At 47.6% G+C, this 21,985-nt stretch overlaps 1 protein-coding gene across 2 annotated transcripts in view; it reads right to left on the bottom strand.

The window, feature by feature from the left end:
- The window catches only part of NDUFS1 (NADH:ubiquinone oxidoreductase core subunit S1), a 568,511-nt gene that overhangs the window by 206,329 nt on the left and 340,197 nt on the right, over positions 1–21,985 (bottom strand). The gene's annotated exons all lie outside the window — the stretch shown is intronic.

Genomic DNA, 21,985 nt, shown 5'->3' with positions numbered 1-21,985 from the left:
GTGCTCGTCGATGAATGTGGCGAGTTGGCCATTGATGGCTTTCTAGATGACTTTCGCCTTGGAACGGGAGCAAGGAGATGGGTCTGTAGTTTTTTAGGTCGGTGGGGTCCGCCAAGGGTTTCTTCAGGAGGGGGTTGATCTCAGCATGTTTCCAGTCGTCCGGGAATGAAGCGGTGGCCAGGGAGCAGTTGATGGTGTGGCAGAGCATGGGTGCGATGGTGTTGGCGGCTATGTTGAAAATGTGGTGGGGTCAGGGTCCGTGGGAGCCCGGGAGTGGACTGACTTCATCGTCTTCAGTGTGTCTTCGTGGTGAGGGCTGTCCAGTTGTAGATGGCTGGCTTCAGGGTGTCAGCGGTGGTTGGTGAGAGTTCAGTGTGTTGGTTGTCTTTGTCGAAGTTGTCGTAGATGCTCTTGATTTTGTGGTGGAAAAAGGTGCTGAGTTTGTCGCAGAGTTCTCGTGATGGAGGGATGTCGGTGGACTCCCTGGTGGGTTGGGCGAACTCCTTGACTGAGTTCTTTGCTCGTGTGTGCATGAGTGGAGATTCTGTCTTCAATCGCTTTTTTCCTCGTTTTTCTGATGAGTTGGTGGTGGGCGTTGCTGGCGGCTCTGAAGTTGTTGTGGGCTTCTGTGGATTTGGTGTTCCTCCAGGCCTTTGAGGCAGCGGCAAGTGTGTCTGGACTCTCGAAGTTCAGTGGTGAACCATCTAGCTTTCTGGCGTGGGTGTTGTTGTTTTTCTTGAGGGGGGTTATGGTGTTGGCGCTGTCGGAGATCCATCTGTGCATGGTTCGGGCTGCGGTGTTGGTGTCGTCGTTTTCCGCGATGGTTGGGATGGTGTTGCTGAGTGATGAGGTTAGCTGGTCGTCGGTGATTCTGGTCCAGTTTCTTCTTGGGAGCAGGTGCTGGTGTCTGTGGATGGTGGGTGTTCTGAAGGTGAAGTTGACACATCGATGGTCAGTCCATGGGAGTTCGGTGGTGTGGCTGAAGGTGATGGAGTTTCCTGTTGTGAAGAGGGGGTCCTGCTGAGTGCGTGGGTTTGGTCAAGATCTGGCGGAGTCTATTGTTGTGGAGATTGTCCAGGAGGGATGTAGTGCTGGGGTCCAGTTGGTTGTCGAGGTGGAAGTTGAGGTCTCTGTAGGGTGTAGTTGGTGGACGCAATGGCATGCGGCAAGATGATGTCCGTGATGGAGTTGGCGAAACGTCCGCAGGGTCCAGGGGGTCGGTAGATGAGGGTGCCTCGGAGGGTGGAGGTAGGGCTTGAAGTTAAGGTGTTCCATCAGGTCTGTGGGCTCGTCTGGGTGTGTGCTCAGGTGGAGGGTGGATTTGTGGATGATGGCGATTCCTCCTTCCGGGTGGGTGGGGCGGTCCTTCCTGGAGATCTTGTATCCTTGGGGAATGGCAATGGCGATGTCCGGTCCCTAGGTGGTGTTGGTCCAGGTTTCGGTAAAGAATGCTTTGTCCGTGGTAGTGCTGTCGAGGAGGTCCCAGATTTCAGTGGCGTGTTTGTGGAGGGCTCGAACTTTGAGGAGGATGCATTGCAGGGTCTTCAGTTCGGTTCTGTTCTTGCGGGCTGATTGCGCTGGGTCAGTGGTCTTGGCGGTGCTGCAGGTGTGCTGGCAGCAGTGACAGCTTAAGGGTCCGTGGGTGTCGGCTGTTGATGCTAGCTTGCAGTTGTAGTTGCGGCCTGGGTTGAGAGCGTGGAGTGCCGCTGGGTCGTAGCGTTGGCGGTGCAGAGATCCAGGGTTCCTGGCGCTGGTCACAGTCGGGTCGCGGACGGGTGCAGACGAGCTTGCCTTTGGCGCCTCAGAGGCACGGACGCTGTGCGGACGCCATTAAGTAGGGATCGGTGAGGAATTTGTAGGCATATGTGAGCAGCCTGAAGGTCACTCTTTTTCCGACGGGGTGCCAGTGGAAGTTTCGGAGGTGCTGGGTGGATGTAGACGTGCGGGGGAGGCTGAGGACCAGTCTGGCTGCAGCGTCCTGGACGATCTGGAGTTTGTGAAGGAGAGATTTGTTGATTTCCCGTAGTCCAGCCTGCTGGTGATGAGTGAGTGGGTCACGGTCTTCCTGGGTGGGGGGGCGAAATCCATTTGAAGGTCTTGCGGAGTATGTGGAGGGCGTTGAAGCATGTGGAGGATACAGCGTTGATCTGTCGGTTCATTGGTGAGAGAGGAGTTGAGTAAGATGCCGAGGTTGCAGGCATGGTCCATGGGGGTTGGAGGGTTTCCGAGGGCGGGAGCCCACCAGGTGTCGTCCTACGCGGTTGGGGTGGATTCGAGGATGAGGACTTCTGTTTTCTCCGAGTTGAGCTTCAGGCAGCTGCTGATCATCCAGGATGCGATGTCCTTCATTCCTTCCTGGAAACTGTGCCTGGTGATGTCGGGTTCTTTGGTGAGGGAGAAGATTGAGCTGGGTATCGCCGCCATAGGACACTATGCTGAATCCATGTTTTCGGACGATGGTTGCAAGGGGGGCCTTGTAGATATTGAAGAGCGGGGGGCTGAGGAAGAATCCTTGGGGTACTCCGCGTCTGATCCATGTGGGTTTAGGGAGGAAGGGCAGGAGTCTTATCCTTTGTGTTCTGCCCGAGAGGAAAGAGCGGATCATCCCTGTATGCCGACGTCATGGAGTTTGGTGGCTAGTGTTCGTGGGAGACGGTGTCGAAGGCTGCTGAAAGGTCTAGAAGGATGAGGACTGCTGTGTGGCCTTAATCGAGGAGTGTTGGCTAGGGGGGTGGTCTCAGTGCTTTGGTTGCTGCAGAATCCTGATTGAGATGAGTCGAGGATGTTGGATTCTATGAAGTGCGTTAGCTGGGTGTTGACGAATTTCTCGGTGACTTTGGCAGCTGGAACTTCATTGGCTTCCCTTGATGACCCACACCATCCTCAAAACCAGCTGCATCATTTGCAAAGCCATCACAACTAGCACCTCTGCTTATCTTGCAGACAAGGTCACCATCTGTGGTGGTTCTCGGCACACCGCAGCCAGGACAGCATTAGACTGCAGACTAAGAAGTGTGAAAAAGAAAAAACAAGGCAGCAGGCCTATTCTACCTATTGATTCAGGATCTTAAATAACATCTCATATGCATCATGGCTGCCCCACCGCTGCTCCAATTTAGGTAAGAGTTGAACACTCACCTCTCGGAGAACACACATCACAATATATTAAGAGTTCACAACCCATATACTCCTTCTTTCAATTGTTGACTGTATGCTTATCTTTACCCGTGTAAAGTGTTCCTCTTCTTTTTGGATGAGTTCATACAATAGAAATACCATATACATAAGCAAACTTAAATGGCTCTCCTTCTAAGCTCACTGTATTCTCAGATAAGCAGATATGATAATTTACAAGACAATCAAACTTAGCACTCTGCAGAACTAGACGAGAAAAATGTGTGTATCAAAAGGTCTGGGGCATCTCCAGAGAACTTAACATTTCCATATGAAACAGTTCTAAAACACTTCTACACCAAGATTTCATTCTGCAGCCTTGAGTGCCGGATTTGGAAAAACATACCTATCAAGATGAGTCATAGCCCCAAAAACACCCACCTACTTCAGTCTCATTTTAACACACCTAAAACTCCAATTCACTTTAACATAATCACCTCACTGACAATCATGTATTCGGATTGGTTTATAACTGCCGATAACATGCCACATTCACCTTCCACACGCCTAATCTTCATGATCGTAATGCGTGTGAAAACTAGTCTATAATTCTCTCTTCTTAATACAATAATCTTCTCTTCAACACACCTCCACAATTTGCATTTCCATTTGCAACTCTACAACAGAAGATTCTCCTCTCTCACTCGGACAATTATGCAAGACCTAAAACTCATAAATTAAGTGAATATGCACACACTAGTGACTATAATTAACATCTATCACCATCTACTTATGAGATTATCGTATTTGGGATGAACTCTATGTAAGTGACGAAGGCTTCTATAAAACAATAACATCATCTGGGATAATATCAGTGTTCTACAAAATGTAATTAAAGAGGACTCTCCTTAATTTCCATGTAGTGCTCAATCCTTGCTCAACTTCTCTGGTTTGTCTGCAAAGAGTCATGCATAGTGGGGCGGGGAACAACTGTAAAAAGTTGCAAGACAATTCTATTTACACAACCTGGGGCTTAACACACGCATGACGTGAGCTTCATTTTGTACAAACTTGTTTATTTAGCTACCTTTCTAGGACTGCCACTACAGTACACCAAGTGTGCATCAAGAGCTGCATAATTCTTTTGGATCACATTGTTGCAGACTGCATCTAGTCTTGCTAGATGTTTCTCCTGGTTTTGAGTTGCCTTACTGGAGAGTGGGCATGGTCGCTGTAATGCAGACTAGTCGACTGCCTGGTTCATTGTTAACATACTCTAATTCTTGCTCACTCTTGTTGCATACTCTGAACAGGCACTACAAAGCAAATAAAGAGGCACATACAAGACTTGACTCATTCACTTTCAAGGAGACCAGAGACTGAGGTGGCTAATTCCATTCCTGCTGTGACATTCAGTAAGCAAATCTTATGTTAAGATAGTTGTCAGAAAATGGGATGAATGCTTTCGACAAAACTTTTTCAAGACGGACACATAGACAAAGCTCCTTTATAAGATCCACAGTAAGTGGCTAAGATAACAGAGGGCCTAGAGGGCTGGTTTAGGTGCCACAAGTTCGGAATTATAGTTATGAAAGGGGGGTTGGTGGGAGTCTAACTGAAGGAAGGTATTTAAGGAAAGGGTGAACTCTCCGTTAGACAAGTGAACCTATTTAAATATCTGTTGATTGAGGCTGCATCACACCCTGTAGCCTAGACAGATTCCAGATGTGATCTCTCATCTTTTAAAATATTTCTCCTTAATTATTGTGATGGGACAAGATTCTATGCACTGCCCTGCTAGGGTGAAGAAAGACCTCAAGTAAGAGTGCACTATAATTGAATTCTTTATTATCCCTGTAGAGCTGAAAGACTGATGCTCCTTTGAAGTAAGAGACCAGATACTTAGAGCTAAGGGTGTCATGTACTCAATGCTGTTCTTGGCCACCTGTGAGGAAATGGGGTGTATTTTATGGTGTAGTTGTGCAACGTCACCGTGCAATACACTAACCAATCCTTTTAGGTCCAGTGGGTTTCGTCAGTAAAACCCTCAGCTCAACCCTGCATAGCTGTGCAAGGAGCAGCAAGGCTTACACACAGGAACAAGTAAAAAGCATTTCAACACCCTCAAAACAATTGCCGAACAAATCGACAACACTGAACAAATATGCCACCAACTTATAAAAATAGACTGTATTTTTATAAGAATTTAGACACTAGAACTAAAAAGATCCAGCAGAGGGTTCAGACATATTGATTTTACAAGCAATATTAAAGCAAAGAATTTTTACTCAACCCCAAACAAGTCTTTGCAAATTCATCTTATTTGACACTTAGAAATGTTTCAAAGGAAACTTAGGCAAGCGTCAATGTGGTCGGTTAGAAGTACTTGGGGGACCAGCTTTGGCAGGGAGCTACTCAGGGGGACCGGCAAGGTCCTTAGAAACAGTTACCTCCACAGAATAAGCCTTTCTGCAGACGATCCAGTCACTTTATTCACGTTGTAATGGATTCCTATGGAGTGGTCCTGATGCAAGGGGTGAAGGATGCTGAAGATGCTCTAAGGATGCTGTGGAATCGACGCAGTCAACGGGGATCTTCCTGCAGGGATTCCTCTGTCCACGAAGATGTTGAGGTTTTTTTTGCAGGGTCAATGTCCCACTAAGTCCTCTCCGGTCTGGCCGAAGTCCAGTCTCCACTGAACTAACAGTCACCCATTGTCGTGGTCACAGCCAATTCTTTATTGGTCGATAACCCTACTTCTGAAGGTCCCAGCAATTCTCCAACAGCAACCCCGGGTTCAGTGAACATATGTGAAACTCTGTGTGTGTCGGGTCTTGTCCTTGGTTATGCATGGTGGCAGCAGATTTAAGACTTTGGGCTACCAACTTGCCCCATCAGGCTTCTTCAACTGTTGTGCACCTGTGATGCACACAGGAGGCCAGTCGGCTGGCGCCTAGAGTCTATTGGCTAGGCAAACAGCTTCTCCTTGAGCAGGACATGGCAGGCACAGTCCCTTTCTTTGCTAGCCACCAGGTCAGTCTCTCTTTGTTGGTCTCTCGGTGCAGCTGGGCAGTCCTCCTTTCAAGTCGGTCGAGATCTGAGGTCTGGGTGCCAGGGGTGTCCTATTTACCTTCAGAAAATGCCCCAGGATAGGATGTAGTTGGTAGCCAATGGGTTACCATGTTCCCTCCCTCCTAATAACATTTTGATGGGAAGTTTAGCATCTATCACAGGATACACCATTCTGCCCACTTCCAACATGGTGAGGCCCCTCTCTCGACACTCAGTGCTCCTTAGACCACCCCCAGATGTGTGGCTACCAAGGGACTACACGCCCACAGAAAACACAGTTTGACATCTGGCTTCTCCTCTCCTGTCCCCAGTGCCAGCCTGTCTGCCTAAACAATAGAGCACCATTCTCCTAGTTGTTACCCAGTTGACCGTCAAAGGGGGCTTTGCCTTTGAAGCTATGCCTTTTGGGCTAACATGTGCGGCTTCCTGCAGGAGGGAAGTAAAAATTTAGGATTTTTACTTCTGGAATATGAAGAATGACATCTTCCACTTTTTACCATACAGCACCCTTGGTGTTCGTCATGCTTGTCATAAGGCAATACACAGAGAGAGTAGTGCTCTCGTGTGTTAGCGATTGCTTCTTGCGGGCCAAGTGTAGTTCAGTGTCTCTGCAGTTAAACAGCTGGGCTATGATGTGTGGGGGCGCAGTGTGTTTGTTTTCTGAGCAATCATCCCCGGAAAAACACCAGAATGCAGCTGCAAACCTCGGTCATCACTGGAGGTGGTGTGCCCCTGATGAACAGCATATCTGGCGGATCCAAAGTAAAGCAGCGTGATATACAGACCATGAACAAAGTAGGTGCCACATAAATACAACCAAACGTGTCCTACGTACTACCTCTCCATGCACTACAACATAGGCAAGTAAACCATTGCACCATATTGAATTGAATTTGTAAAGTGTTGTGATCTTTTGAGTTATGCTGCATGCGCTGGTTATTCCATCTCCATGGTAGTAGGCTGTTAAGACAGTTTGACTCCTGGAGCCACAGCAGGCTGGCAGCAGGAGTTGGTGGTCTGTATCTCAAGACTGAATAAAGGCTTTAAAACCTACCTGGATGTCACTTCGTAATACTGGCGACGAGAAAAAACTTGCAGGGGACAAGTTGCCACCAGTTCTCCCCACCATTGACGAACCCACGGATGTCTTCACTTCATAGCAAGTTGCTGTGAAACCTGTCAAGCAGTGTCGTTCTGCCCCCCTCAAGGAACCTTCTCCGGTGATTCCCGTTTCTGTCCGACGCTTTGCGCCAATTTCGGACATTTTTGAAGTTTTCTTTGGTTTTGCGATGAGCAACTCGAGACAGAGCTCGAGACTTCGCCCCTATCTGTCAGTCATCACGCAAGTCATCGCGCACGTTAAACTACGCGCGTGCGGCCATTCTGTTCGGTCCTGTTGCCTTAGCAACCCTCACATGGAGATTCACCGCACGCTGAACTAACGATCATACACTGAAGGATTGAGCATTTTCAGGTATGATTTTGCTGGTTGAACAATAGAGCTGCTTTTGCCTGCACTAGGATTATCCAATAATATCCAATTGTATTGGAACCTTAATTAAATCGTCCTCACAAGGTTCTGCCATTGAATTCAATACCCATCTACCAGTACTTCGATTATATTCTAATCTTTTGAACTACCACACAATTATCTCTTTGACAAGACTGCCATCTAGTGAGAATTTGGAGTATTTCTTGTCTGCTTATATATCAACTTTAACAATTCTACAATCTGCTTCTCTATGCTGTTAACATTCCAACTTTAACTACATTTCTTATTTGTCTGTTTAGAATTTATATATTTATTTTTCTCACCTTACAAGCCAATTAAACATTGCCATGTCTACAGCTAGCATGAGTCAACCACCTCCTTTTCTCTGTGAAAAAGGTGAACCACTTTTACCCTGGAAGCGATGGAAGTTATTATTTGATTCTTATCTAGTTGCGATTGGTGGTGCGAAATTCTCAGCTAACAGGAAACAAGCAATTCTTCTCCATAACCTAGGGATTGAAGGACGCAATATCTATGAAAGCATTGACTTAATTCCTATTGGTGAAGGTTGTGGTGAACCTTCAGATGTCTTTGATATGTCCATAAAAATGTTAGAAAAATATTTTGGACTGCGTATCAATGTTTTAGAAAGACAAATTCTTCATGAGAGTTGGCAACTATGTAGCGTTACTCAAAACTCTTGCTCGCACATGCGAATTTGGTGATTTAACTGATTCATTAATTCGTGACGAGCTTGTTAGATGCATTCACAGCTCCAGAGTGCAAGAAAAACTTCTTTCAAAGAATCCTTCACTCAAAGAAGCGGTAGCTATTGTCGAAGGAATGGAAAATACGTCTAGTTGGGCCAAAGAAATGAAAGCACAAAAAACGACTTCAGATGACGCTCCAACACCTAGTAGTATTCACAAAGTAATTCAAAAAGAACCTTGTCCTTGTTCTAGTCATCCTCATGAATTAGTAGATAATGTTTTCAAAGTAGTTCGCGGTCCTAAACCAAAGACATTTTCAGACTTTGCGAAAATGAAATGTTACAGATATGGTAGTAACAATCATTCTTCCAATTATCCCCAATGTTACGCTAGAAATACTACTTGCCTTAAATGTGGAATCAAAGTTCATTATGCAAGGATATGCAAGTCTGGTGGAAGGGTACGCACTGTTGATGTCACACATGAGAATGTCGGAAAGAATGCCTCAACCAAAACGACAATGTTAAGTTTAAGGAATGATGGTGCGGTAGATGCTGAACATATTCACATGCCAGAATGCGACGTGATGATTGGGGATAAATTGTTTGTCATTTTGGCTAATTCGGGTTCCCCATTTACTATGATCGGGAATGAAATTTGGGACAAGACGTTTCCTTATCTCGTACTGTTTCCTCCTGATATAAATCCTGTAAGTTATGGAGGTTCACACATAGATGTAACAGGTAATGTCATTATGAAAATCTATTTTAAAGGAAGAGAAACAATTGGAAACATTTATGTGGCTAAACGGGGTGACAATCTCCTAGGATGGAGGCACCAAAGAGACTTGGGCATAATTTTAAACCCTAATGCTAGATGTCCTTCAGGACAAGTCATGTTAGTGGACCACAATTTATTATCTTCTAATAAGTTTTTTGACGAGTTTCCCCAAGTTTTCTCTGATAATTTAGGTCTGCTTAAAAATTTTGAGCACCGAATTATACTCAAGGAAAGGGCCTTACCTGTAGTACACAAAGTCAGGAAGGTTCCTGTAGGAGAATAGGGTCTGATTTCTATGTTCACCCCCACTTTTTGCTTTTGCTTTACTGGTTTTCGACTTAGATGTGGCTGTGGGCCTGCTAACCAGACCCACAGCCCTGCTGTTCTCTCTCCAAATTGATACTATGTACTTTAGGTGCATAACCCATTTGGATAGGATCACCTTATTGGCCCCTGTATAGTGTACCTTAGGTACCCAGGGCATAGGTGTACCCTAGGCCTACCAGGGGCTGCAGCATGTATTATGCCACCCCTGGCCTGGCCTTCCATTACGACACAACTGGCTGATCACTCAGCTGGGGCAAGGTTGTGTAATCACTCCTTGCTTAGGTGTAGTATTCCTATACCTATCTTACATATAGACACATGTGTACCTATCAGCCACTCCTATGGCAGGCCTTAACAATCCTGGAGGCAGAGTGCTTGGTAACCTGTGAGATGGTGCTCTAGCATGAGCTGAGCCTGTCTGTAGCTTTCGGAACCATGTTCTTATAGCTGTTCTATGATATAGCCTACCATATACTCTTAAAGTGCCTTATCTTAAACGGTTATGGTAACTATGGTTTGGCTTTATCAAAACATGTCGTGTAAGGTGTCTAACACTTTGGAATAATACCCTCATCACATTTCTGGGGATGAGGATATTATCCCTCCCTTCTAGAGGGAGAAGACATGTTGTAACCTACTTACCCGGTTAAAGTTAACCAGAGCTCCAGCATCACAAAATGGATGCTGCTGCCACGACACAAGTCTGACCTCCTGCTGCTGGGAGTGATCCCGGCAAGGGAGGCTTGGACAATAGGTTTCCTGCCTTGGGAGGTGCGAGCACCACCCCAGACAGGCCTTAGTGTATTGGGGCAGGGAGGGATGAATGAAACGAGACACTGCCTGGGGCACACAAGGTGTCCCATGCATAGTCCAGTTCAAACCGGTGCTGGGGCACACCAGCCCCAGTCCTGGCGCAAAACTGGACAAAGGGAAGTGGGTGTAACCACCCCCTCCCAGGTCCCACCCATAAGGCGTGACCTAGCAGGTAACCCAGCCCCCCAGATTTGGATAAGAGTGGTAGCTGGGCCCCAGGAGATTAGATTATCCTGAACCTGCAACTTGAACAGAAACTCTGGACCTTCGACATTCGACGAAAGAATAAGACTGAAGAATCTCCCTTGTGGCCAAGGAGTGGCTACCCTGTGCAAACAGGCACCATCAAGAGACTTACCCTTTGCTTTGCTGAAGTTCTACGAGGGACCGACTGCAGAGCCCGAACAGAGCCTTGACTTCCAGACTTCTCCGACCCTGATCCACATCCACAGCCGAGCTGAGATCCGTGGAGGCGACGAGAGACGTGGGACCGGCTACCTGGGAAAAGTAGCGAGTATCTTCCAGCGCAGCTTCTGAGGTACCCTCGAAGTTGTGCACCGGGGATTGAGAAGCCCCAACCCCAAGCACCATCTGCACCGAAGATCAGCCCCCCACACTCCACTAGTACTGCGTGGGGCCCTTCTGCATTTTCCTGCTTGCCGCGTCTGTCCGGTTGCTTGCCTGTTGGCTAGCGGCCTCTGTGACGACACACATTGAAATCTTCACTGCTGGTTTGGCTCCTCCAGACTGGCTCCCGCTTCTTTGCAAAAGAAAAGCACCCCAGACCTTCCTGGTCTGCACCAGAAGCAAGTCCTCCGTTCTTCGTGGGTTCCGCTTGCCAAGGCTTGGTGAGTCCTAGTTCGACTTCGACGCCGCCGACAGCAAGAGCCTTCGTGGGACAGCTCGCCTCCTGGTCCTGGTCGTCCTCGACGTCTCCTGGTACCCGTGGCTGCAGCGACAAGCTTCACCCTTCACCTGCAATCTTCACGACATCGCCTGGTTCCTTCCTGGTTCCGCGTGGTCACTGGCTAGTGACCTTGACTCTGTCCCTTCTGCTTGCAGGTATCCTCTCTTCTTGATCCCAGCCTTGGGATCCACCGGACACTCTTTACTGACTGCCTGTCAGCAACTTTCCTTCAGGCATCCACAGAAGTCCACGACAAAACCCGACGCAAGTTCACACCTATGCACCCGCAGCCTGTGGGCTAGGTAACTTGGGTACTTCGGTGCTCACAAGGGCAGTGACTATCCTAGGGTCTAGTTTCCGAGTCTCGACTCCCTAGCTGCATCAGAAGTGTCCTTAAACTGTTAAATTCGAACTACTAGTAATTCTATCGACTTTTACGCATTACGCGTGAGTGTTTCCACTCTGCACCTGAATCCCGTGGGCCTCCCACTTCCTAACTGTTGCTAGTGTAGTGTAGCCCCAGCGATTCCCTAGGCCTAGGCCTATTCTATTTCCGTAACAGTGGTCCTTATACCACTTCTTTAGTATATGGTTTGCGTGGCCCCTAGGGCCTAACTGTATTACTTACCTGTGTGACTTAATGTATGCTTAAATAAGACTGTGTTGTACTTACCTCTAATCTCATAAAGAGTGCGGAGGGTTTGACTAGAATAAATACACTTTATTTTATATATATATCTGTTGTGGTGTCCTTTCATTTGGTATTCAAGGGATTATATATGGTATCACAGCTGGCTTCACATGCCATTCAGAGTTTAGCCTAAGACTGCTTTTGTCCATGCTACCACTAGGATAGCTGGTCTATAAGGTTGACTTTACAACCACTCACCATAAGGGTTGTTTGGACTGATTTAAGGTGTACACTAGAACTAGTGACATCATACATCAGGCCAACTTCTCACAGTTCCCAATATGATGTTGAAACCTCTTGAGTGTTAACTCAAAAGATTAGTTTCCCACAATATTATTGAGGAAATTGAATCCTCAGAATGATTGGCCCCAGTGGTTTTGGCCCCTAAGGATGGAGGGAAGAATATTCGGATGCGTGTTGACTTGAGGAGCCTAAATAAATGGATATGGGTAGATAGTCAACCACTTCCTAATATCTCTGAATTGATTACTACACTTGATGGTGCAAACGTTTTTAGTGTCTTAGATTTGTCTTCAAAAGGGGGTGGTGATGGACGGAGCATCAGAACCAATCAAACACTCGCACCCAGTCAACAGATCTGGGTTTGATCCATCACCGTTCTTTAGCCCACTCTGCCACCCCAGTTCTGACATGGCTATATGCAAATCAGTCTGACCCTGTGCCTCATGGGAACAGTCCAGCCCGAACTGCCAAGCCATGCCTTCCCTGGACCGGAAACAAGCTTCCTAGGACCGGTTTCTGGCATTTCAGCCGTCTTCAGCCAGGCTTGCTTGAATCCAGTGGCAAAGTGAGCAAGGGACTCACATCTGAGCATACCCTGCCAACTTATGGCGAACAAAGCGGTACAAAAGGGCGTGGTGATGGACGGAGCATCAGAACCAATCAAACACTCACACCCAGTCAACAGATCTGGGTTTGATCCATCACCGTTCTTTAGTCCACTCTGCCACCCCAGTTCAGACATGGCTATATGCAAATCAGTCTGACCCTGTGCCTCATGAAGACGGCTGAAATGCCAGAAACCGGTCCTAGGAAGCTTGTGTCCGGTCCAGGGAAGTCTTTGCTTGGCAGTTCGGGCTGGACTGTTCCCATGAGGCACAGGGTCAGACTGATTTGCATATAGCCATGTCTGAACTGGGGTGGCAGGGTGGGCTAAAGAACGGTGATGGATTAAACCCAGATCTGTTGACTGGGTGTGAGTGTTTGATTGGTTCTGATGCTCCGTCCATCACCACCCCTTTTGTACCGCTTTGTTTGCCATAAGTTGGCAGGGTATGCTCAGACGTTGAGTCCCTTGCTCACTTTGCCACTGGATTCAAGCAAGCCTGGCTGAAGACGGCTGAAATGCCAGAAACCGGTCCTAGGAAGCTTGTGACCGGTCCAGGGAAGTCATTGCTTGGCAGTTCGGGCTGGACTGTTCCCATGAGGCACAGGGTCAGACTGATTTGCATATGGCCATGTCTGAACTGGGGTGGCAGAGTGGGCTAAAGAACGGTGATGGATTAAACCCAGATCTGTTGACTGTGTGTGAGTGTTTGATTGGTTCTGATGCTCCGTCCATCACCACCCCTTTTGTACCGCTTTGTTCGCCATAAGTTGGCAGGGTATGCTCAGACGTTGAGTCCCTTGCTCACTTTGCCACTGGATTCAAGCAAGCCTGGCTGAAGACGGCTGAAATGCCAGAAACCGGTCCTAGGAAGCTTGTGTCCGGTCCAGGGAAATCATTGCTTGGCAGTTCGGGCTGGACTGTTCCCATGAGGCACAGGGTCAGACTGATTTGCATATGGCCATGTCTGAACTGGGGTGGCAGAGTGGGCTAAAGAACGGTGATGGATTAAACCCAGATCTGTTGACTGGGTGTGAGTGTTTGATTGGTTCTGATGCTCCGTCCATCACCACCCCTTTTGTACCGCTTAGATTTATCTTCAGCGTACCATCAGGTTCCCCTCCATCCAGATTCCAGACACCTCACATAGTTTGTTACACCACTGGGGGCCTTCCGATTTATCAGAACGCCATTTGGATTAGCCTCTGCGGCTGCTTGTTTTCAACGGATAATGAAATTGGTTTTGAAAGGAGTTTCCAATGTCATGTTTTTTCAGGATTACATTTAAATTTATGGCAAAGATGACCTTGAGCATGATACAACTTTGAGAAGCACTCTTCATAGACTGGCGGACAGTGGTTTAACTGTCAATCGGATGAAATGTAAAATTGGTGTGTCTTCTGTAACATATTTGGGGCATGTGATATCAGGGGAGGGCATTCAACCAAAATTAGACTTAGGAAAAAGTATTGTTGATGCTCCTGCCCCAACAGACAAAGAGCAAGTTAGGTCCTTTCTGGGCCTTGCAGAATTTTATTCTAAATTCATTCAAGGTTTTGTCTCCATTGTGGAGCCTAACAGAGTTTTACTAAAAAAAGGAGTACATTTTGCTTGGTCCCCTGAGTGCGCTTCTGCTTTCAATCTTATTGGTAAAATGCCTACTTTGGATCATTTCGACTCCAAGAAAAAAACAATTCTCACTACTGATGCAAGTTTGAGCGATCTTGGGGCTGTACTTTCACAAGTGGAGTGCGGAGAGGAAAAGGTTGTGGCATTTGCTTCCAGGGCTTTAAAAAAAACGGAACAATAGTACTCTTGCATTGAAAGGGAAGCTTTAGCCATTGTGTGGGGCGTCAAACACTAAGTTTTTTCATGGGGCATTCCCGTTGTAGTTAGATCTGATCATCAGCCCTTAGTGCAAGTGTTCTCTTGTACGGAAAGTGAAAGACCCACTCCGAGACTAAAGCGTTGGAGTAAAGGTCTTGAAGAGTACAATTCTTCGGTGGAATATCTTCCTGGCACGGCTAACAAGGTAGCAGATTGCTTGTCAAGATTACCTGTTGAGTACACTGAGAATTCTTTTGATAATGAGACCTTCAGTGTTGCTTGGGTTAAGGAATCCACCATTCCTGAAAGTCAATGGGAGAGTTCCAGGATAGAGTATGCTTTGTTTCCAACATTAGCACGTTTTGTTGTTGAAGGTTGGCTGAATAGCAAAAGTGTGGACTCTGATTCACTTCCCTTCTGGGCAGTCAGGTGTGAACTCACTCTTTCTCATGGACAACTCATGCGTGGAGAAAGAGTAATTCCTCCTGAAGGACATAGATCTAAGCTAATTAATCTAGCTCATGAAGGACACCTGGGAAGAGGTCTTACTAAGTCTCGTTTACGAGAAAGGTATTGGTGGCCAAGTATGGATGGACAAGTTGAGAAAGTAGTTAAGGAGTGCAATGAGTGTAGCTATTGTGATAAGTCCAGGATCGTCAACAATACCCTACTTTCTCCTGTTGAAGTTCCCAAGGAACCATGGGTAAAACTAGGTTTAGATCTGATGAGTCCTTTTGAACTATTAGGCCCTGGGGATAGGTTTGTGATTCTTTTAGTGGATTATTCATCGAAATGGGTCTCTACTAGGTGTGTCAGTTCAGTAAGTACGAGGGCAGTGATTGACTTTCTTAAAGATGAATTTGCAACTGAAGGAGTTCCAAGGTACATTGTCACTGACAATGGTCTCCAGTTTATTTCGCAGGAAATGCATGAATTTTTGAATGAGTATGGCATAGTGCATCAGAGAACTGCTTTGTATTCGCCTCAAGCCAATGGATTAGCAGAATGCATGAACAGAGTAGTCAAGGCGTGTGTGCAAAGAGCTGTGGTATCAAGACTTCCTTTGAAAGGAACTTTAAGAGACACATGGTAGGCTCATCGTACTGCTATTAACTGTGTTTTGCAGAGGTCCCCTTTTCAGATTTTACGTGGCTGCTTCTAAACTCAACCCAAATTGGTTACCTCCAATCGAAGGTCCTATTTTGAGTGAGGAAGAGGTGAGTGATAAAATCAAATTGTATCAAGACTCGTATAAACAAAGGTTTGATGAAAAAAAAATCCACCAAAACTGTAAAATGGGAAGTTGGAGAATTGGTTTGGGTCAAGAGACCACGCTGGCACAAAAAAGGGGTCACCTTTTGTTATTACTGCTGTTTACAGAAATGTAGTCACTGTACATAATGGTGGTAAGTGGAGTTTGTCTCGTTTGGCAAAGTTTCATGGTGATAAATCTATGTTTCCATCATGCCCAGATGTTTCACCAGTTTTTGATGGGCTTTCCAATAGAGACTCTCCATCTCACCCTTCTAGAACTCACCGGCTCCTGATAAGGTATGAGGATTATGAAAGTCCTAATTTCGCCACTTAACTTATGTTTGCAAGAAATTACATTTTGAATTTGAATTGTTGTTGATATTTTACAACCAATTTCATACATTACCTACATAGTTGTGTTTGTTAATTTGTTTTCTCCTTTTTCTTATTGTTTCCTCTGTAAGGGGGATGTGTTGTGATCTTTTGAGTTATGCTGCATGTGCTTGCTATTCTATCTCCATGGTAGCAGGCTGTTAGACAGTTTGACTCCTGGAGCAACAGCAGGCTGGCAGCAGGAGTTGGTGGTCTGTATCTCAAGACTGAATAAAGGCTTTAAAACCTACCTGGATGTCACTTCGTAATATAAAGCGCTACTGTCACTCCCAAGGGAGCATCCTGGTGCTCAGCGGTATAAAAGTCAGAGGAAATACTAACGAGTAAGGCAGAGTCTAAGACTCTGGATCAGAGAATTGGCCTTTCAAGGTTCTTCAGATGACAGAGTGACAGATAGGATCGGAGGCAGCAAAAAGCCATGTCTTCAGCTGTTTCCGAGGGGTTCTGATGCAATATGTCTCAGCTCCGTGGGGAACTAATTCCATGCCTTGGTCCCTAGAAATGTAAAAGATCTGCCTCCTTTAGTCTTTAGCCTGAATTGAGGAGGTTTAAAGAGATTTGCGGCTGAAGATCTCAGGGCCCGAAAAAGCATATATTTTGGTCAATCTCGCTGTAAGGTACTTAGGAGCCACGGCTCTTTAGGCTCTAAAAGTAAACAGGATGATTTTTTTAAAAATTCTTGAGAATTGGGGGCCAATGGAGGGCTTTTATGACTGCTGAGGCTAGTCTGGTTGTGATCAATGCGACTGCCACTGTTTTTCTAGCAGAAAGGGAAAGGTAGTCGCAATTTCTTTTAGTGATTTAATTACATTGAAGTATGTACATGCAACTGCCACCGCTTGAGGGCGGAAAGATAATGAGGAGTCAAATTTCACACCCACATGTTTCACTACCTCTTGGGCGGGGTGGGGGCGAGATTGGGCGACTATGCCGTAGCGTCAAATGAGTTGTGTTTGCCTACGAGCATGATCTACGTTTTGTCGGTGTTTTACTTCAGGTGGTTAGTTTGCATCCACCGAGTATCCTCGGTTAGACATCTTTTGAAATTAATTTCAGATCCAATGTTCGTTTTAGCCAGAGAAAGGATAAGCTGTGTATCCTCGGCATATGAAGTAGTTTCAATGCCAAAAGAGGAGATCAATGAGATAAGGGGGGTCATATATAATGTTAAACAATGCAGGGCTAAGTGACGAGCCCTGCGGAACTCCAGAGGTAACAGTTTTTTCAGGGGACAGATATGGTCAGAATAATACAGTTTGCCAGTGGCGGCTCCCCCATTGGGGCGTGGCCTCACTTTCCTCGCCGTGCGAGATGGCAGAAACATAAATGGTAATAACTACCGTTTTATGTTTCTGCCTTCTCGCACAGCGAGAAAGCAGAAGTGCCTGGTTGGGGGTGGGCGGTCCCGCTCCAGGGCAGAGGGGGAGTGGCTTCCCCACTGTTGTGCGTACTGACTGTTTGGTCGGCCTCAGGGCCGGCCAAACAGTCAGTATGCACAACAGTGGGGAAGCCACTCCCCCTCTGCCCTCGAGCGGGACTGCCCACTCTCCCTTTTTCTCGATGTAGGTTGCTGCATGTAGCAGCCTACATAGAGAAAATGGCACGGGTTGGGCGCGGCCCGCTGCGCCTCACCAACCACTGATTGGCGAGGGGAGGGAGGCTGCCTCCTCGCTGATGACTATGCGGGAATTCAATTCAGGGAGAGCCGGAGTCGGACGGTGGACCCATCCAGAAGATGAAGTGGCAACGGAGCAGGACGGTAAGTTAAGTTTTAAATTATTATTATTATTATTTTTAACAGAGGAAACCCGATCAGCCTGTCGGCCTGCGGTTTGCTTGTTTCCACACCTCAGCTCCTCACACAGGCAGGGGAGCAGCGGCTGCCTGGCACAGGAGCATGCGAGCCTCGCAAATGTGGTGCCATAAATATAAATGCTTGCGCTGCATGGTTAAAGTCAACAACATGTGAGCCTCACTAATGCTATGCTATACTGCCTTTTCCTTGAAGACCGTGAGGCTGTGCTTTGTAGGGGCAGTGAAAAGGTCTCTCTTCCCTCCATATCGGTCTCTACTCTCAGACCTTCGTCACTTTGGGCCATATGTAGGTAACATACTATTTACCGATTCATAAATACCGAATTTTACCGAATCGGTATTTATGAATCGGTAAATAGTATGTAGGTAAACATTCGGTAAAATTTACCGAATCGGTAAAATTCGGTAAATGAATTCCGAATCCACAACACCGGCCGGAATCATGAATCGGTATTTACCGAATCGGTAAATACCGAGGTGGTATTTACCGAATCGGAGTTTACTGAATCGGTAATTCAAATTCACATCACTTGATGAATCAGCCAATCCTGTGCAAGGCCAACCCCACCCAACCAGGAAGTGGCTACACCCAGGCAGGTGCACACAATCAACAGACTCTGGAGAGGCTGGTAGTGCAGAGCAGAGCAAGGGAGCCAGTGCCTGATTGTGAAGCTCAAACTGACAATGTCCAGCCAGGAGACAGAGAGAGATGGAGGGGAAAGGAGGAGAAAACAAAAATTCAGCCCAAAGGAACTGCAGGTACTAGTGGAGGAGGTGGTCAAGCAGCACCAGAAGCTGTTTGGGAGGCAGTCCCCGCAAGTGCCTGAGTCGGAGAAAAGGAAGATCTGGCTGGGAATCCAGGCGCAGGTCAATGCAATTGGAGTGACCCCCCGGGACATAGACGTGCTGAAGAAGCGGTGGTACGACCTACGTATCGTCACAAAGAGGAAGATGGGGGAACTGCAGAAAGAGGCCAGCCGGACAGGAGGGGGAAGGAACAGGGCACCTGCCCTGACAGAACTTGAGGAGCTGGTGGAGACAACAATCGAGCCCGAGAGTGTCGTGGGCATTGGGGATGCAGACAGCTCTGCCAGAGCCGCCACCAAACAAGGTAAGACGCATGCACAGCAATGTGGCCCCCCTACCCCTATCCCAACTCCCCAAATGGGCAATGAGAATCCCACTCCAGTACAGGTGTCAGTGCATACTAGCAATGCATTATGGGAGATGTAGTCCCTGAAACCCCAAACATGAGACGAATAGCACAGAACAACAAGGCATGTTACACACATTAGCGAGAAGCATGCAGAGGACAATGAGAGAGTGTTTCAGAAATGTATTGTGATGCTAGCAATGCTGTGCTTCAGGTACACTTGCTGATGTTGCATTTCTGTCCACAGGCGATACTTTGCGCAGAACTGCACATGAGAAGGGAGAGCGGGCACACCGGAAGGACAGCTCTGAGAAGGCCACCACAGGTTCTGGGCAGGGATCAGCACCACAGCCAGCCTCACCACCACAGCCAGCCTCACCACCCAAGCCAGCATTGCCACCCCAACCAGCATCGCCACCCCAACCAGCATCGCCACTCCTGCTGGAGTCACCGCCATCATCACCACCTGCATTGCCCAGGTCGAGGAGGCGTGCTGCTGCCAGGTTGAATGTATCGGAGTCCTCATTTGAAGACTCGAGGGGGGCGGAAACGTCCACTGTGCCCCTGGATGTTAGCCATGCCAGTGTGCCCTCCACCTCTGAGGGAGCACACACAGGTGCCAGATGTCGCCGCAGGGCTCGGGTGCAAAGTCCACCTCCACAAGGTGAGAGCCATGGAGTCTTCTCAGGGCTTGAGGCCACCATGGTCAAAATACAGCACCTACAAGCAAAGGCAATGATGTCGGTACAGCGCCAAATGCGGGGCCTCAATGATACTTTTGTAAATATTGACAGGGGCATCAGCGCAATGGCTGACGGAATGGGTGAGATGGCTGCGGGCATGCGGGACATGTCCCAGTCCGTCATGCTGCTGTGCTCGAAGCTTGATAAGGACAGGGCAGCACGGCGCCGGAACGTCAGAGGAGAGACCATCACACAAGGGCAGTGAACCGGCTGGCAACTGCCACTTCGCTGCCCTGCAGGCGGTCGGTGGCAATGCAGGAGGGCCTTGCGCACTGCAGCACTGACGTGTCAAGGGGGATGGTGAGGGTCACCAGTGCACTAGAAGTGCTGCTCACCAGCCAGTCTGCCACAACTGGTGCTGTGGATGCTGGGGACAGCGAAGAAACCACCAGCAGGAGCAGCATTACTCCCCCTGTCCCAGACACACGGAGGAGCAGCAGGCGGCATGGGGCTGGCACTGGTCCCACAGCCAGTGAGGACGCACACTCAATGGCATCCCGCACTGGAGTGCGTGGGCGCAGACACTAATGCTGCACACAATAGCATGAGACAATTGGGTGAAGTAACCCTTGACTCACAAATAGTGATTGCACATTATTGATGGGACAGGTTTTCCTTTGTGTTGTGGCGTAGTGCCGCATGATTAAACTACGTCATGGCATCCAACTACTGGCTGTGTCCCCTTACTTAATCAGAAATAGTTGCATGTGATCTCTGCCCGTCTCTCTCTCCCATCTGTTGCTATTGCCACTCCTGCTGCGTTGGCCTCTGGCTGTGCAGACTCATCATCATTGTCCTCACAATCAGTTATTTCCACCTCTGTACCCCTCTTCGTGGCAAGGTTGTGCAGCATTGCACAAGTGGCAATGATCTTGCAGCAGATGATGGGTGTGTACTGGCGTGCGCCTCCGCTTTTGTGGAGGCAGCGGAACCTGCTTTTCAATAGTCCAAACGTGCGCTCCACAACGTTGCGTGTTGATTTGTGTGCCACATTATATCGTCTTTCACTCAGGGTTGATGGGTGTAGGTAGGGAGTGAGGATGAATGACCGCACGGCATATGCACTATCGCCTAGGTGAGTAAGAGAGTAGCATTAGTCACATGCCTCAATACACAATCATTTGCAATCAGTATTAGGGAGCGTCACAGTGTATTACCTAGCAGGTATCCTTCTCCAAATTCTCCGGCAACCAGGCGTGTGTAGATCCCACTGTTCTGGAAGATGTAGGAGTCGTGGGTGCTCCCAGGAAACTTAGCCACGATATCAGTGATTATGTTGCCTGCATCGCAGATTACCTGCACATTTATGGAGTGGGTGGACTTTCTGTTCTTGTAGATGTGCTCAGTGGCTGCTGGTGGGCAGATTGGAATGTGTGTGCCATCAATACAGCCTATGACATGTGGGAACTGTGCCATCTGGTAAAAGTCTGTCTTGGTTTTCTGCAGTTTAGCCTGTGTGTTTGGGAAGCTGATGTAGTGTTGCATTCTCTGCATCATGGCATCCAGGAACTTCCTGAAGAAACGGGACAGGCAACTCTGGGATACCCCGCCTACCGCAGCTATCACCCCCTGGTAACTGCCAGATGCAAGTAGATGAAGGCTACAGAGAACATGCACATGTGGTGGTATGGCATGCGTCCTTGTTGTTGACTGGTCCAGGAGTGGGTGCAGGTCCCTTATCAGGTCCATGATGGTTTGTGGGTGTAGCCTGTACCTTTCACGTATCTCAGTCTGTTGAAAGAGTGTGATGCACTGTCTGTAAATGCGTTCCTCCCGTCTCCAAATCCTCAGACCTGCTGCCTGTAGACGTAGCCGCCTTGCAATCACATACAGAGCAGCCATGGTGTCCACGCGGTTGTATTTTGGAATTGCTTATATGCACTGTTGCGGATTACCACCTGCTTTCAATCTGTGTTAATTACCGACTCTTAAATACCGAATTTCATGGATTTCTTAAATACCGAATTTACCTACATCTCTTTTCTCGTTTTACCAATTCATATTTACCGAATCGGAAAATATGTATTCGGTAAATATGAATCGGTAA

This window comes from Triturus cristatus, chromosome 3_2 (assembly GCF_964204655.1).
Source record: "Triturus cristatus chromosome 3_2, aTriCri1.1, whole genome shotgun sequence".
NCBI lineage: Eukaryota > Metazoa > Chordata > Amphibia > Caudata > Salamandridae > Triturus > Triturus cristatus.
This window is presented reverse-complemented; position numbering and strand designations above follow the sequence as displayed.